The sequence below is a fragment of the Pygocentrus nattereri genome, chromosome 29, assembly GCF_015220715.1.
Source record: "Pygocentrus nattereri isolate fPygNat1 chromosome 29, fPygNat1.pri, whole genome shotgun sequence".
NCBI classification, from domain to species: domain Eukaryota; kingdom Metazoa; phylum Chordata; class Actinopteri; order Characiformes; family Serrasalmidae; genus Pygocentrus; species Pygocentrus nattereri.
This window is the reverse complement of record NC_051239.1, coordinates 18,438,410-18,455,582: the sequence shown is the minus strand read 5'-3', so window position 1 is coordinate 18,455,582 and position 17,173 is coordinate 18,438,410. Positions and strand designations below refer to the sequence as shown.

At 43.0% G+C, this 17,173-nt stretch overlaps 1 protein-coding gene across 7 annotated transcripts in view; it reads right to left on the bottom strand.

Moving 5' to 3' along the window:
* Positions 1-17,173, bottom strand: part of gnb1a (guanine nucleotide binding protein (G protein), beta polypeptide 1a) — a 33,899-nt gene that overhangs the window by 13,469 nt on the left and 3,257 nt on the right. For 2 of the 7 annotated variants that reach the window (XM_017707487.2, XM_017707489.2), the window contains exon 1: positions 913-1,024. The exons of 2 other annotated variants lie outside the window; for them this stretch is intronic. The gene's annotated coding sequence lies outside the window, so the exon portion shown is untranslated. Of the gene's footprint in view, positions 1-912; positions 1,025-1,128; positions 1,231-1,747; positions 1,852-17,173 lie in introns of those variants that run through there. 3 more of the 7 variants (XM_017707484.2, XM_017707490.2, XM_017707486.2) reach the window with 3 other exon arrangements.

Sequence of the window (17,173 nt, the reverse complement as noted above, 5' to 3'; positions counted from 1 at the left end):
ATCTATCCTTCAGCTCAAGTAATGTGATCCTTTGTAAAAGAATAAATTTTCCCATCTATAAAATCCTCAAACTGCCACGATGCTGTGACGAGACTGTTTCTGAGCAAGAGGCTGCCTTCAACTTCAGTAAGAGAAACTGTTACAAACCACCATTTCATGCAATATTCAGCAACACCAACGAATCCCCTAGACAAGCCATTCCACGAGACTAAACGTAACAGGACTGTGTGAAGAGCACATATGACATTTTACAGGTCTGTGGAGAAGACCTGCACCCCGACACTCAGTCCTAGGCTTAACCGTCTTAACCAACAAGGCCAAGCAAGGCAATAAATGTGCCATATTAAAAACTGATCCAGCGATGACAGACTCTCTCTCTCTCTCGCTCTCTCTCTCTCTGCTGGCTTCTGGAGAGAACCCGCTTGTGTCCTTGCCAACCCGCGAAGCTGTTACTAAGCAACAGGGTTCTGCAGCTAGCCTGTGCTAAAGATCACCATTTCTGTGCTGGTGCAGAGAGAAAGCTATTTACAAATCATGACCGACAAGATCCCACAGCAAATCCGGCCGGCTTCACAGCAACGGCCGGTCCCTTCGGTGTACTGAAATGCAGGATGTTCAGATTTTGTTTTTGGCTAAAAGTGGGGGCGAAGAGGGGAGGGAAAAAAAACAAAAAAAAACAGGCAGATGGAAACGTGCTAGGCGTAGCCTGGTTTCTCTTCAAATAGCATTTCAAATAAAAGAGCTGCAGCAGTCTACAACCTACGAGAGCATGCATGGTGCAAACATCCCATTTTGCAAATCACAGCAACCTAGAGACCATTATAACCCTCCCCAAGGCCAGACTGAGATTTGATCCATTCTATGCAGGTGTGGCAAGGCCCTACTTTAACTATAAAATTATAAAAAGTGTACCCTTTCTTTGACACCCAGGGAAAAAAAGCCCTAAAGGTTTTAGTGCAGATTTAAAAAAAAAAAAAAAATTTTTTTTAGTCCAGTCTGTCGGACCAACTGGGAGAGAAAGAGGCAGAGAGAGAGAGAGAGAAAGAGGCAGAGAGAGAGAGAGAGAGAGAGAGAGAGAGAGAGAGAGAGAGAGAGAGAGAGAGAGAGAGACTCTATGGAAGTCCTTACAGTGTGTCAAAGCAGTGGCCAGGGATACAAAGAGCTAGCCCTGTTCTCCTCCCCTTCGCTCCAATGTCACACCAGTAATCCAGGGACACAGTTGATTCAGCTCGTCCATGTAAATCCGGTTAACGTCGAATCTGCTGATGATCCTAAAAGCAGTGACTCTCCTGCTGACCCAAATCCAACAGCCAACACGCTTACCGCTAACACTTTCACTCACACAATCCCACCTTAAAATATGCATCACTGCTACAAACTGAAAATAAAACAACCCTCCAGAGTGAAACACCCAAACTGGAAGCAGGTGTCGGATGCCAATCAGTTAGCATGCTTGTACCCGAGCAGGGTGTGGTTTGCTGGGTAATTAACCTTCGGTTATTCTAAAAAGACTTTTAACAAAAAATACCTCAAAATCACAAATTAGCTACTACAAAGCATCACAGGCTAAAGTTTTGCTTCTCGGGAAAATTCTCTTAATGCGTTAAAATCAACACGGTCAAACTCAAATTCCTGGCTCTCACTAGTCAGACGGAACTTTTCAGGTAACTGTCTATTCCAGAGGGGCTACCCTCATCCGATTAAAATTCCTTAAAAACAGCTACACCGTGGCATGACCACACCTTACCTTGCCCTTTGCTAGATACAGATCCTGTATCTCCGATGGCCAAGGACCTTCTGAATGGACACTACAGCCAATAAACACCTAACAGCATCTCACTAAAATGTGGCGCGCTGATTGGTTAGCAGAACTAACTGGGTCTGCATTTAGACAATGCGACTTAAGCCTGGCATAATCCAGGCGATAAAAATGTCACGCTAATTTTGCTAATACTCTTTTTCGCCATCGGGAGTGCAACAGGGTTAGCACTAGTTATCCTCCATATTCAGATCCCTGTGACCTGAATATGGCCTTCCTTCCGCCTCTGCGGCTCAGGCTACAGCTCACTGACCCAGGCGGCTAACCAGTCGACACGTTCACACTAGTGGAAGAGAAATGAGGGTTTTATTGGGGTTTTGGGGAGTGCTGAACACGTTCATATGCATCTGCTGAAGCTCTTTTCTCCAGTTCACTTGGTTGCGCATTAGAGGACGGACAGAGAGAGCGGAGTCAAAATCCACCCCCTAGAACAAGAAGGGGACCGTCTGCATGAACGTCAGTTTGGCGACTGCTTGTTAGGACTGAAGAGACTGCAGTAGTGGTCAAACTGCTTTGTTCAGACGAATAAAACAAAGAGAGAAGAGCGAGAGAACAGAAAAACGACAGCAGCAAGGGAGGGGCGAGAGAACGAACGAATGAGAGAGAGAGAGAGAGAGAGAGAGAGAGAGAGAGAGAGAGAGAGAGAGAGAGGAAAAAAGAGCCACAGCTCTTATGTGCTGCCTCCCTCCTCTCCCCCTTCCTCTTTTTCTCTGCACTATTTTTAGTCAGGTGGTGGATGGGTTCGGCGGAGAGGGTGGAAGCGGTCTTCACATTTTCCAGCGACGCCTATCAGCTCAGTCATCTCAGCACAATGATGCCCCGCACACACATTCAGGTGGTACGAGAAAGTCCAGGCCCCTGCCACACTCATTAATTTCTCCAAAAGGCTCTGATTATATTAGTGGCTTGTTATAGCCTGCCGGGGGTAGATTATTTATTTCTGCTGTAGGCAGGAAGGAAGGAAATGGGATCGTAAAGGACTTCCTTTAGTCTGAAGAGAGAGAAGTGGGCGATGCCTTAATGGACTGGGCTGCTGTAAACCAAAAATCATCTTTATCAAAGAATCAAACCATCAAATTGAAAGCGATCTACCCTCTCCATCCACCCTGGAACAAGTGTTGCCAGAGACCCTTTGCTGAAGGATTAGATATGCTAACCTTTATTAAAGCAAGGTGCTGGAGGCACTCATTCCTTTTTACCAAGTCAAATGAGACAAGGCAAAAAGCTCGGCACAGATAAGAAGCCTGTAAAGCTACCTGACCAACTCTTTTACAAGACGTCGTTTTCCACTTAAAAACAACACCCAAGCAAGTCATGACGATTAGGCGTTTTATTAACGTGTACCTCTGAAAAAAACCAAACATTCAGACATCCTGTAGGGAAACAGCAAATGTACCCTACGTGTACAATGAGTCTTCGCACCATAAACCGTAAGTAAATGCTTGCTTCGCCCTTTCTATGTAAACGGCCACAGCACAGCAGCCCAGTGTCAACCAAATGTGCTGCTCTTTCAGAACAAAATAAATCTGCTTTGGCCCCATTCACATGCATCCTGGGCGATCGGATAAGTAGTCAGTGCAAGTGTGCACAGGGTCTAAACACAGTAATACAAATCACTGAAACCATCTTTGGAGGAAGACAGGGACACACACACACACACACACACACACACACACACACACACACACACACAAACATTGGAATCAGGAAAGCTAAAGCACATTTGACAATCAATCAATCCAATCAATCAATACCTTAAACCATGGACACACTACATACTGTTCAAAGTCGTCACAGTCTTGTCTGCATCTTGAAACTGTTGTGGTTTGCTCATAAAGGCCAGTTACATGACTTGTCCATGGTAGAGGGTCCAATGTTACAAGATCTTTCACCAGAAGGAATCTGCAACACGTCCGTCTGACCTCCAAACTGCAATTCATCGCGAAAACACAAGCGAGAAGCGACATGGGCAATGACGCGGTACCACACACTAGACAGGGAATTTTACCCCTTCCAAAAATGTATGTCAGCAAGAAGAGAGCTATTCAAGTTGTTTGTGCACTAATCTGCAGCAAAGAAAAGCAATATGGGTGAGAAAACCTGTAGCCATGCTTGATGTACAACTTCTCTTGATATCTCACAGGCTTCTGTGAGGCACAGGCGAATCTCGATAATGTTGTCTCAACGGTCCATGACGTGAGACCCGAGCAAACGGCGATTAGCCTCCGATTTTGGGCTTTTCCCTGTGATCTCCAAAAACTGCCGCGAGTGGAAATATCATGTGTTGTGAACACGCCATTCATCTCTTCCACAAAAGCAGTTGCATGTTCATTTTTCATCTCCTCCGCTGTGCAACTGACAACAAACACCGTGAGGGACTGGTGTAGTAGATATGGATAGTACCGTTCCTCCAATCAAAAAACGCGGTCACTAGAGATTTAGTTGAGACCTGTGGAAATGGCGTGTGAACAGCTGCGTGTCTCGCCGTGTCTGCGTGTCTCATTCCAGATCAGAATTTCAAGCGTGAACAGGGCCTTCGAAGGATCGGTTAAAAATAAACTGGAATATGAAACAAGACTTGTTTTTGCTCAAAACACAAAATCGGCAACGAGCCAATTCTTCATTTTGGCTGCTCTGTGATGTAATTCTATGATGTAAATAACTCATGTAAGTGCTCACACTGTATTTCACTGCTGCTGCTACACCTGTACACAACAACAGTAACATAATTATGCTTAACTAATTGTGCTAAATAACCAGTGGGCAACCGTTAAAAAAAAAAAAAAAAAAAAAATTATATATATAAAAACACTAGTAAGTAAGTAAGTGTGTGAGTGAGTTTGACCCACGAAATATGAAATGTTTATACATCAAATCTGGAAAGCGTGCTTGTGCAGGTCACGTTTATTTACCTTACAAATTCAATAGTGACAGCTCAAATTTTACACAAGAACCGAGTCATGTGTCGAACGGAAATGGGGTTCTCTTGACGGCTGAAGAGAGTTCTGCAGCACAAAGTTTCTCACAGGAAAGCCAATCCCCTCCAAGAAGTGTGTTTACACACGCCAGATAAGTGAATCACACAATTATTTGGAGTTGCTCAATAGCAGAATATTTCATTACATCCACCACGTCTCAACGTCGGTACTGATCGGGCTGTGGGTTTTCTTTAGCCATTCTGGAGTGCATAACAATGTGATGGCCTAAAAATGTCTCTCTCACCAAAAAGGAAAAGAAAATATATATAAAAATAAAAACTGGTACAACCTGCAGTATTTTTAGACCTACTTTCATAGATTTCTGTAGTAATAAATATTATAATCTGAGAACACAGTGTGATATTTTTAGGCCATATCACCCACCTCTAACAGAGAGATTAGCCTAATGGGAGTCTACACTCAAGAGGATGAGCTGGAGCACAGCTCTCCTAATGAGGACTGTGGTGAAGGGGACCGGGGCGTGGTCACCTTCAGAGCATTATGCACAAGACGGACACACAGTCCCATCACCTCTATTCAGAGCTGCTTTTAAAGCCACAGGAGAAGACCAGCCTTAAAGCGGACGCCGTGCACGCTTGGCTTTTCCGGCTAAACTGAATCATTAAACACCGAAATATTAATAGCCATCTGTACTGTACAGGTACCTTCTATAGCAGTAAAGAAGTGTTACTATAAAGCACTGGGACACAATCCCCGTTTGCTTCATTCTATGTGGGAATTCCCGCCTCCACTAAAACGAAAGCCATTTCAAAGAAAAGGCTAAATCTGTGTGGTGCACTAGGTGACCAGTTCAAAGTTTGCAGCGCAGCTTTCCTCATGCTGTGCTATGTATTAAACATGGCGCCCTGATTCTGCTGGTGGGGGCTTAATAATTTAAGACCTCCCTCCCTCTACGCCAGCTGCCCCACAGGCTCATGGGTAGCTGCAAGGGATTAACTCTTTCCCGTCTGAAACATCCAAAAAAATAAAAAACCCCACGTCTGGACTGAAAGCCACCAGATCTCGGTCAACATTCTTCGTTCAGCTGAAGCTGTACAAGGAAACTCAGGAGGCCATTTGATGCCAGATAACAGGTTTTACGCTGTCCCAACCAATGAGAACTAAAGGAGCACCAGACTTCCTGGAGAGGAGGCCATGTGTATTCCCAGCAAGTCCCAACGTAGCCAAAAGCCACAATCCAGCAGAATGCTTACAACACTATAGGAAGAAGCTGGAGGTTCAGGAACACTCAGGCTTGATCAGTAGTAGGAAGTGTGTCTGAGTCTAACGTGCGTGTGGTTTTGGGAAGGCGGATACAGCGCTCTTCTCTGATGGGGCCCGTGTGTCGCAACAGCAGAGCAGGAAGTAGAAATGCTGTGCCCTGCTAAAAGCTCTGGCTACTGCAGGGGACTAAACAGCCCTGGAGTTTCAGTCTCCTCCTGATGTGGAGATTCTAACCGAAATCCGGAAAAAAAATGCTGAAAAACCAGATCAGATCACCTGCTGTAGAAAACCTCCAGCAGACCGCCAGTTCTGACATATTCAAGAGTAGCAGAGGGAACACAACGAAGGTTAGGACTAGTCTGCAATTAAACCTCTCCCACCCGAGCAGCCTAGACCCCTCTGCTGGCTCAAACAATCCGCATTTCACGAGTTCTGCTCAAGCCTGGAAATATCTGGAGACAGTAGGTGTATTTTGAAATTTGTGCGCCATGTCCTTTTGCACTCGAGACTAGTGACATCACATGACCACAAAGTCAGCTGAATGTGTGTGAGTGAGTGTGTGTGTGTGTGTTACAAACAGGAAACAGAGGGTGGAGTGAGCCACAGAACTAGAGCACACACAGCAGTCTTGCTCATACTCGAAGCCAAAACACACAAGCAAGACACCACTGCCCAAACTAGCTCTGTACATATCGATCTTGTTTGTGTCGTTACTTGACGAGAGAATCACCTTCACCGTCCTTAAGATGGACTCACTGCTGTTTAAAACATGCTTCCAGTACAAAAGTCTTAAAAGTAAGATTTGTCAAAACGTTTACGGCACAGTAAGGCCATAAAACACCGATTCAACAATAAACTGGAGACGGAACGGTATAAACCTGCGGGCAGAAGCAGACACGAAAAATACAAGAATGAATAAACGTAGAAACTGGAAGTAGATCCACCCAGATTAGCATCAGAGAAACGTAATTTGTAGCGGCCTACAAACGCAGTAAAAAGAAGGCAGATATTTAGCACAGCAGGCCTGTAGCAGAGTAAAAATCAAGTCAATTTGAACATGAGAACAAAACCTTGTCTCTCCAACTTTACCATATTTACACTGTCAATTTCACGATGAACGGACCAATAGAAGTGGTCCAAAAAGACCTGGAGGAAAATCTTAAACTGAAATTTAAGAAAGTCGTTTGCTTCTTTTCTGGAGATACGAGGTTCTGATCTGACAGTGAGGAGATACATTTCTAAGCATTTCTATAATGATGCGCCTCTCACCACAGTGCATCCCCACCACCACCTGAAATGCTGGGCAGGTGGGCCATCGCTGTGCGATTACTGAGACTCTCGAACGTCTAACACACCATGATAGAACATTCTCTGCCATTCGTAGCGGCCCATGTAGTTCATTAGCTCGTCTAAACAATCTAAGGACCTGGAAACATGGGAATAATCCTGGGTTGGTGGAAGCTGGTTTCTACCTATAAAAATATAGATCAAAGTTGCTAAAAGTTATAGAGCTATTTTGAATGTACACAGTTAGAGGAAAAAAAAATATCTCCAAATTCTTTGGTGCTGTCTCTGCTCTGTTCATTGTAACTCCAGGACAGGCTTTGGCAAGGAATCGCTGCTTTAAGAGGCTGTCCGTCGTTTTGGGAGGGGGTGTCACAGCACCACACCTTCAACACTGCTGCTATGAAAAAATAAACTGTTCCATTTCTCTTTCACACACAAACGCATTTCCCTTCGCTCTCAAGGTTACTATTGGTCTGAAAAGGTCGCCAAAGTGGCCTGTGCCAGTTAATCCACATAACACAAATATGCATAGTTTCCCCCCCGTGTTTGTAGGCCATAGCTTGAGGTGATAATGCACGTATAAAGGATTCAGTGCATATGGCGCTTAAGTGCATGCGGTGAAAAGGCCTGGCTACTTGAGCCTGGCTAAATGGCCGCTGTGAGTGCGTGTGTTTAGACAGAGCGTGTGCCTACAGCCATGCGCCCAAGACGGAGTATGCAATATTTAACAGCACTCTGCCAGCTGCCTCCCCTCACCCCCCCCCCCCCCCCAAAACCAGCCTCAATTTAAAAACAGTCAAGCCAGAGAGAGGATTCTTTCCCCCATTCTTAGACCACCCCACCCCCTTGCTCTTTACTCTCTCTCTCTCTGACAGAGGAGGCAGGCCGGCAGTGGGACAGTCTACATGTGGCCTGTATCTGGAGGGCCTGAGGAGCTCATGCATGTAAATGTAATTGAAACACAAGGGGGTCACAGAGAGCGGCAGGACAATGAGGATAGAGGTGACTGATGGAGGAAACGTGGAGGACACAGAAGTTGCTGGAAGCCAATCCTTAAAAGCTCTCGCTTCTCCAATGGTTTTTCTCTCTCCTCTCTCTCTCTCTTCTGTTCTCCTGGCCCTGCTGCTTCCCTTCTTCACTGTCGATTACATGGAAACAAATATCACCGGGCAGGCAGGCGGGCAGGCCTTCGATGTCACACGGCTAGGTTCTGGTTGAGCACTCAGAAATCAATCAAGCTGTTAATGCTCCGATGTCAGTTGGGATTGGGGGGTGCGGGGTGGGGTGGAGCGGTGGGGTGGAGCGGTGGTTGTTAGTATCAGCTGAGTGACTGGATCCACAGGACAACTAAAATAAACCTTTAGTTAGTGTCAAGTGCGCTAGTAAAAGCCAACGATTCCAACAATTAAACTTGGAAAATAAATTCTAAAGCATCGGCCAAGAATCAGCAATGACTACCTGGCATTTTATGGAATGGCACATTTTTCTACTCACCTACTGAACACACCTGCAGCAGAAATCCTGTCAAAAACCCCACGGACACACTCATTTATATGCACTTTTCCAACAGTCATATATTTTTAATACCTGCACATTTATTCGTTTTCCAGTAATTTTTTTTTAGAATGCTTAAAACGCTAAACATTAGTTTGCTCCTGTTACTTTTGTTGAGCATTTCTTTAAAAACTGTTTACTTAATTATCACTAAACCAGGGCATTAACATGTATTAAGAGGCAATAACAGTAGAGTCGATACAATCTGGTCTACTAGTGGCAATTAAAAGGTGTAAAAACAACCTTTTTCAAACCGTGCCCTGAAACAAAACCATGATACCTGCCTTGCTCTTGTGAGAATCTCATTTGCCATGTATTGTAGGAACCACTGTCACCTGGATGCATAATGGATATTTTTATTGTTCACAGATCAGTTGTATTGTTTAAGATATTTTTTGCTATCATGAAATCTTTTGCTTTAAAATAAAATTGGTATTGGGGTCAAAACTGGTAGCACATGTTTTGAGATCTGTAGAATCAAGACAAATTAACTAGGGATGCCAATTTCCAGTGTTTTTCATGCACAGACATGCTGCTACATAAACAGCGGTATTACAGAAAAATAAAACACTTATTTTTGCAGGGTCAACATTATGAAAAGGAATTAAAAAATGAATGAAACGCATACCTTTTAGCACAGCATCCCAGCACCACCCACATGTTCGGCTCAGAGTACACAAATGTCATTACAAACCAGTTTAAAATATTAGCCCAGTGACTAGACCAATCCAAGGTGTCAGAAATGGGTATTCCTTCTAATTTTGATATTAGAAACGGTTAACAAATGAACGATGGGTCAACTGTGGAGAACGGGGGGAAAAAAAAAGAAAAAAAAAAAAGAAACAGGCGTAAAAGGGGGCTCCAGACAAAAATAAGGCAGGGCTGAGGGTAATAGCTTACTCTTATATATGAAAGGACTGATATATATATAAATAAAAAACATAGCACCAAAACCATGTTTTATTATGCAGAAAAGCAAAGGAAAAATCAATAGTTTTCATGTTGGATGAAACAGACTGTCCAAGCTAAAACTAACCTAAAATTATAGTTAACTGGTACAACATCGGATGTTGATGAGGATTCACTGTCACATGGTATTTTCTCCTCGGAGGACAATGTGCCAACATGTAACCTTTCCACTGTTTCTGGACCAAGCCAACATCAGCTAGGGTCATCTTAACAACGCATCCTTGGGAACATGCTGACATTTACGCACATGTGCTCTAGAGTGTAATATACAGACTTACTAACAAACAAGCGAAAACATCATGCATCCCCAACATTTCATAAAACAGCAAAAATCCAGCTGAATCCTGAACTGAGCTTGGAAAGTCACACAGATGCTGTGTATTGTTACAGCCCTGATACGTCCTCAGCCCGGCTCTATTATAGCAGATTCCTCACAGTAACACACAATGCTCAACAGACTGAATTAACTCTGCTAAGAAAATAAACATCATACCATTTATCTTGTGTATACACCCCTGGATCTGCATCACTGCACTAATTAATACAAATCAAATCTGCTCATTCGACAGTAATTGATTTATTCCAGAAGCATCATTCAAAAGGCTCTAGCTGAGAAACTCAACGTATTTAGCGTCAGAAAATTACAGGAGGATAAAATGATTTGGCACACTGCTTTGCTGAGGCTCAGCAAACCCCCAGTAGGGTCCAAACGGTGGTCCCTTGTGTACGTCCCAGTCTCATCCAGCCCTCTCCTCACACCAACCTGACTTCTCTCTGAGCCTTGAGATCATTCCATGCTCCTCACACCAGTTGCATGCTTAGGAGAAACCATCATCTGTGGATCTGACGGCCCTCATCCATATGTTCTATGCATTTCCATCCACAGCATTTTACATTTTAAATGACACCTTGTTTACCAATACGGCTCTTAAGTATATGCTTGGTTTGCATTTTAACTCTTTGGCCTTTATGAAGAAGAGATTAAGCGATTCATCACTAAGATAATCAATTAATTAACTACTAACGCAGTTGCAAGCTGGTATTTTTGCCTACTTGAGGGGATGAAGTGCCAAAGTCTCACTCAGGCAAACTGAACTCTGACAATCAGATGAAATCATGTTCCCTGCCTTGACAAATGCCAGGAAGATTCTCACATTCACAGCAGCCTATAAAACAAAAAGAACATAAACCTTTTCCATGGAAAAAAGAGGGTCAATGCGTTTAATCTGCAGCACTGGAAATAATCATCGACAACCACAAGTTGCCTACAAAAAATGTCAGACACTTTCAGTAAGGTGTCTGAAGAGTATCTGTGGACTGAAATATCCCAAAGCAGTGAATGGACTGTGATTGACTAACAGAACTACAGCTACGTAACTACAGGCATAGCGACACTCGGCCGATAATTCCGATATACAATACAATGATACCATTTTTTCCCACCTGATTCCGATATCTAACCCTTAAGCATCAACATATTCAGACTGTTACTGATACAAAATCTAATTCCTGATATTTATACAATTCATTTTTTTAAAATATGTATTATGTAAAATATATATTATGGTCACAAAACATATCCGGCTTGCTTGAGTGGCATTAACTCGTCGGATTACATGCGTGATGCTACAGAAAATGCAGTGTTTATTAACAATATATGTAGTATTTACTGTCATAATCTGTATTAGGAAACGAACTTAACAACTTAAGTGCATGTAAAATATTTTCATTGTGGAAAATAGTTAAACTGAATGGAACAATATATAGAATATATAGATAAACCTGTGGTCTGTATATAAGCACCCAGTAGCTTCTCTAACTGATGGCACCGAATGAAGTTCACACATTCAAGTAATTTGTCTTATCCTGTCCAAAACCCATGCATGTCAGACTCTACTGGAGTTCTGTGAACACTACAACTATTCACGCTTTCAGTATCAGCCAATCAAGTGTTTTTTTCCCCGTCCTGATTGAAGCAGTGGGCTGAGAGACCCTGCTGCACTGTAACACAGCTTTCTGACGATACACACCGCAGCCAGGGCTTGTGGACAGGGGCTGCTATGCGAAAGGCTAAATCAAGGCTAAAGGCGATGGTTATGCCAGCAGTCTGGCAGTTCCTTCCACACTGTTCCTCTCAAACGTTTGCTCCCGAAATAACAAAACGAAATAACATTGACTTCTACTGCAAATGACAGAGCAGCAGAAGAGTGATTGCTGAAAGGAGTCTGACTCAGCCATTAAGGCAAGGGGCTCTCATTTGTGTGTTCTTGTCATGAAATACTGGCATTACAGATTTTTCCATGAGCATGTCTTCCTGCTGCTTATCAACCCACACCGCCGACGCGCTAAGTTCCATCTACTAGCGCACAAGCACGTCAGAAAATACTTTGTGGTATCAGTATCTCACTCTCAAATACTGCATTTAAAGTACAGCACTAGCTCACAGTTCGGTGTTCTCACAGTGTTTTGAACTGGTACTCAAGCCATTAAACACTGGTATTGATTCACTGAATTTAACTGATCCAATTTTGGCTGAATTTGAATGGTCAGAGTGGATGGGCTCTTCTTGCCACAAGAACCAGCTCTTAAATCAAAGCTTCTTCAGCCTCCACACTCATTTAAAAAAAAAAAAAAGCAAAACTAAAACAACCATTTAAACTGCATGGCTCTTGCAGGAGCAGAAAACCATGTGCACTGTCCCTCAGACTCCAGCTGCATTGTCAACATTGTCAATTGTGGATCTATTTTTAACCCTCTGCTTCTGCCTTTAGGAAGAGGATGGAAAGATCTGGCTTATGGGAGCTTCACACACCAAATTAATCCACCTCAAATTTGTGTTAATTTAAAATAAGTTCATGATTTTTTTAATCGTATGAGAGCAAGTACATTTTACAAAGTGATGAGGAGCAAAGCTTCTTGAAGCGAGTTGTTTGTTTCCCATGTGCTACAATATCTGAAAGACAAGTTTTGAATTTATAACCCTTTACTCCCCAACTAGCCCACAGAGGTGCTCATATTTCATAACTAGACAATTTGACTATATGACCTCTTCACTGGAGAACTAAAATCAAGGTTTGCAGCACACTTGGTCAGTTTCGTTTCTTGTTGTAAAAGGTTGTTCCTTTGGGACAACAATGAAGCCTCTCAATAGATAAGTTTCCTCATCTGTCAAAAACCAAAGATTTGACAGTGAAATTTGTGCCAAATGGTAAAAGTAGTGCAGAATTTTGGAGAGTCTTGGATTTTAAAGTAGGCTTGGGTGGTTCATTTGGCGCATGTGAACTGTAACGAAAGAAACCTTTACTGGGTCAAATCATCTCTTATTTTTACCCTTTCAGAAGAAGTGTTTAGTCTCCTTATCTGGTTATTCAACTGGCCGAGTAACTAACTCAATAGATGCTTTATTTGGGAGTGGTGACACTTGGAGTCATTTCCATTCTTTAAGAGCAAGACATAACTCAATGACAACGTTTGACATCCAAAATATTAACAGACCTTAATATCTAAGGAGTGAGTTGGCTGTAAGAAATGCCACTGAGTGGTTATGTAGGTCACGTGCAGCATTGCAAGTCTCCTGAATCTACCACCACAATATCACAATATCCTTCAGAAGCCTGAATGGGACATCTGCACTCATCAATCTCTGTTGATACAACCTTTTATATTGGAAGCATCAACACTAATGGACAGCCATGGGTTGCCACCTCCATTACAAAACAAAAAGGAAGAAATAGTAAGAAAACAATGAAAATCGTAGGAGCAAAAACTCCCAATGACTCTCACACATACTGCACTGATCCGAAAGTACAGCAATTGGGGTTTCTGTGACTTTATAAGGCCTCTATTGTATTACTGACCACAGACAACTTTGAAGGTTCAAATACAAGGCAATGGTCATACTGAAATAAAGGAATGATGGTATTCTCTAAAAAGGCAGTTTGCCACCACAAACAGAGGTTTGTTTACACTACAGCTTATTACAAATGCATTAACAAACACATTAACTGGCCCCTTCCAATTCAGAGATGGCCTGTAGTGTACAATGTCTGCCTAAGCGCCCCCCCCCCTCCCCTCCAGCCTTCTCCTGTCTATAAATCAGATCGTTTAGACATTTCTCTTTCTTTGAGTTTCCTGCTATACAAGAGCTCCACCGTATACAGTGAACTCACTAGTCATTCCACCGCCCATTTGCTGTCGCCTCTAGCTAAACTGGTTCCTCTGGATAGCGCCTATGCTGGCTGTATCCTGGCTATGAGACAGTTACTTAAAATGCCAGCACTATGGGAGATAGTCGTTAAAGAAGCTTCCGGATATGGCAGCTCTGCCGCTGAGCTGTACTCAGAAAGCCTGGATCATTTAAAACAGAAAATAAGTTCAGAGCCCTTCGTTGCACAAACACACAAAGATGTGGTTGTGCTCATCTCCCACTGCCCATACAACTGGCTTCTTCATAAAAGGAAATCATGAAGCCTGAAAAGCTCGCCCAAAGCCAAAAGCATGACTTTGTTTTAAACGCAAGAATCTCGGCTTTGATTGCATTAATACAGTAACCCCCCCCACCACCACCACCACCCAACCACCACCCAGTTCCAAAAAAAGAGACATTAGTGAGCAACCTGTCACATGATTCAAAGCTAATCATTTTAAAGTTAGACTCCTTCTGTGGCTGTTTCTTCAGCATTCAAAACTAGAGGAAGAAATAAAAAAAAAAAAAAAAAAAAAAGACCTGCTGCTTCAAGTTTGGGCACATTTTTCCCCCCCGTCACCTGTCAGCTCATCTATGGCCTGAGAATGTAAATAGAAAGCAAAGTCTTTATTCAAAACACAGCTCCTGAGGTAGCATATGCAAAAGCTCACTAGGGCAGAGACAACTGCTTATACTGTGGTAGGCAAAAAGTTTGGATATTCAAAAATGCACAGTAGTGTGTGCAGCAGTCATCTGATAACGGGGAAAACTGAGGACAGCTTCATGCAAATTACCTGTGGAGAGAGAGGAATAGTGGAATGGCTCAAGCACAGGTGTAGTTACAGGTTATCTAATGTTTTCTCCTGTTCACACGACCTCTGATTGAAGGAGGCAAACTAAGGATGGAGGTGTGGACACGGTAATGTGCTTTGGACAGCACCCCATCACCGACCACATGAACACCAACGATTTGAGGCAAATATGTGCCTCAATGTTTGCTGGATGTATTCTTTCCTCTTTCCTGCCAAAGAACGGTCACATGCACCAGACACTAAATATAACGCGGCGACAAAGATTCACTTGTTCGTTTTAAAATGTGTGTCATTGTCTAGCAAGGCCTAGCATGGCATCTACATCAAACAAACGTTCAGGACAAGAAAGTCCCACATATGAACACTCTACCTCACACCCGTGAGGACGACGGCGAGAGCAACGGAGAGACAACACAGGCACTTCCAGAGATGCATCAAAGAACATCCACGGCCAAACATTATGCTTTAACACTTAACAGATGGCATCTCTCCTCACTATAGAATAACGAAAGAACATTTTCCTTCAATACCTAAAAGGGAAACGGCAACAGACGCAAGATGCTGTCGCCATTAGGCCTATATCAAAGGCCCTTGTCGCTAGAGATCATAGCGACCCAATACCGAGTATTAATATTGGTATTGGGTCAATGTCATCAGACAATGATGGATCAGAAATCAGGAGACTAAAAAAACCCAAACATTACGTTATTTTTAATGCTGAAACAGCACAGTGGGCTGTTGGCTGTGCATTTGATCCAGTGGGGCAGCGTCATTAGCTTGAGCTTTACAGCTTACTTTAGATGCTCATCTCAATTCGATTGGTATCCAATAGAGTCGGTACTCATGCTTTTATTATCACACTGGTAATGGATAAGAAGTAGTGCTGCCACCCCCCCCCCAACCAAACCACTCCCCACTTAGACATCTTTGGTCTGTTATAAAACATGCTCTCTTTTTCCCTTTATAATAAATATCAGCTTTCATAGGATAAACTATCTGTGGCTCTCATCGTCGTTGGGGACATTTCCAGCATCACACGATTAAAAGAAGCCACAAAATAGCTTAAACTGCATATAGACTGGCACAAAGGCTCATGTGCATGGGGAGATTCAGCTGGTACACAAACACCAGTCTTACATTAGTCTGTTACAAATCTGTGTTACATAGACCACAATGCTTTGCTGCTGATTTTTGTTTGTTTGTTTATTTGTTTATTTTTTTAAAATCAATGTCTAACCCTTTAACAGGAAAATCTGGTATCCAAAACAAGAACATCCAGCTGTTCCCTTCAACACATCTGCAGTGTACAGGTTCAAACGTTACCAAGAAGAGAGAACATGGAAGAAGTGTCTTGAAAAATGGCTGACAGGAAACACATGCACAAGAGAAAAGAGCTTCCTGTGACAGGATTTTTACTGGGCGTTGTAACAGAGATTTGTACTGAGGCCTCACCGACACCCAGACACAGCTGCCTGTGGGGTATTACTGCGGCCCAGCATCGGCAGGCTGCGGTCTACCATTAGATTTTAGGTGATCCTTCCGGCGGCGGCCCGGTTCACTCTCTTTGCACGTCATCATCTCCAAACGATTCTCAAGAACCAAGATCAGTGCTGACACAGCTGGTTACCGTCAGCACGCAGAGTCAGTGAGACCTGAATGAATCTGCTCAACATACTACGAAACCCAAGAGCCATGATGTCACCGGCTCTCACACAAACAAACTTTGACGTAATTTGTTGACCTACATCCATAACAGCCATTAGATTTGCCCAAAATTGGTGGGTAAGCTTGACGGCACTCAACACGTGCACTTGTTATGATACTACAACCGATTAAGCATGATATTCTAGTTAGGACCTGATAACGGAAAACCTAGAAGACTGAAAAGTAACAGACAGGTGCACACAGGCTGCTTCACGGTCATATAACGAGCTGTGCTGAAATCCCCAGGCTTCACATAACGGGAGTGGAACAAGGGTTCATTCAGAATTCGTCTCAAATAAAAATCTACAAAAACAGGCTTCGTAACTCAGAGAAGAGGATATTAAAAATAATAAAGACAATAAGAGCAAAAATAAAAACGACACACTCAAATCAGCTGTATCACTGACCAAGCCCATAATCCTAAAAGCTGAGGTTCAAATACAGCAAGAATTTAATCCTATCTGGGCTGGCTGAAAAACGGGAGTAGGATAAAAAGAGAGAGCGAGGGATAAAATAGAGGAAAAAAAACATTAAAACAAATATCCATTAAGTTGCATAGGGCAGATGATTCTGCGCTCGTCATATGTTCCTCACTTAAAGCCGATTTACTTTCTGTATTAGTGTCCGACATCAGGGACCA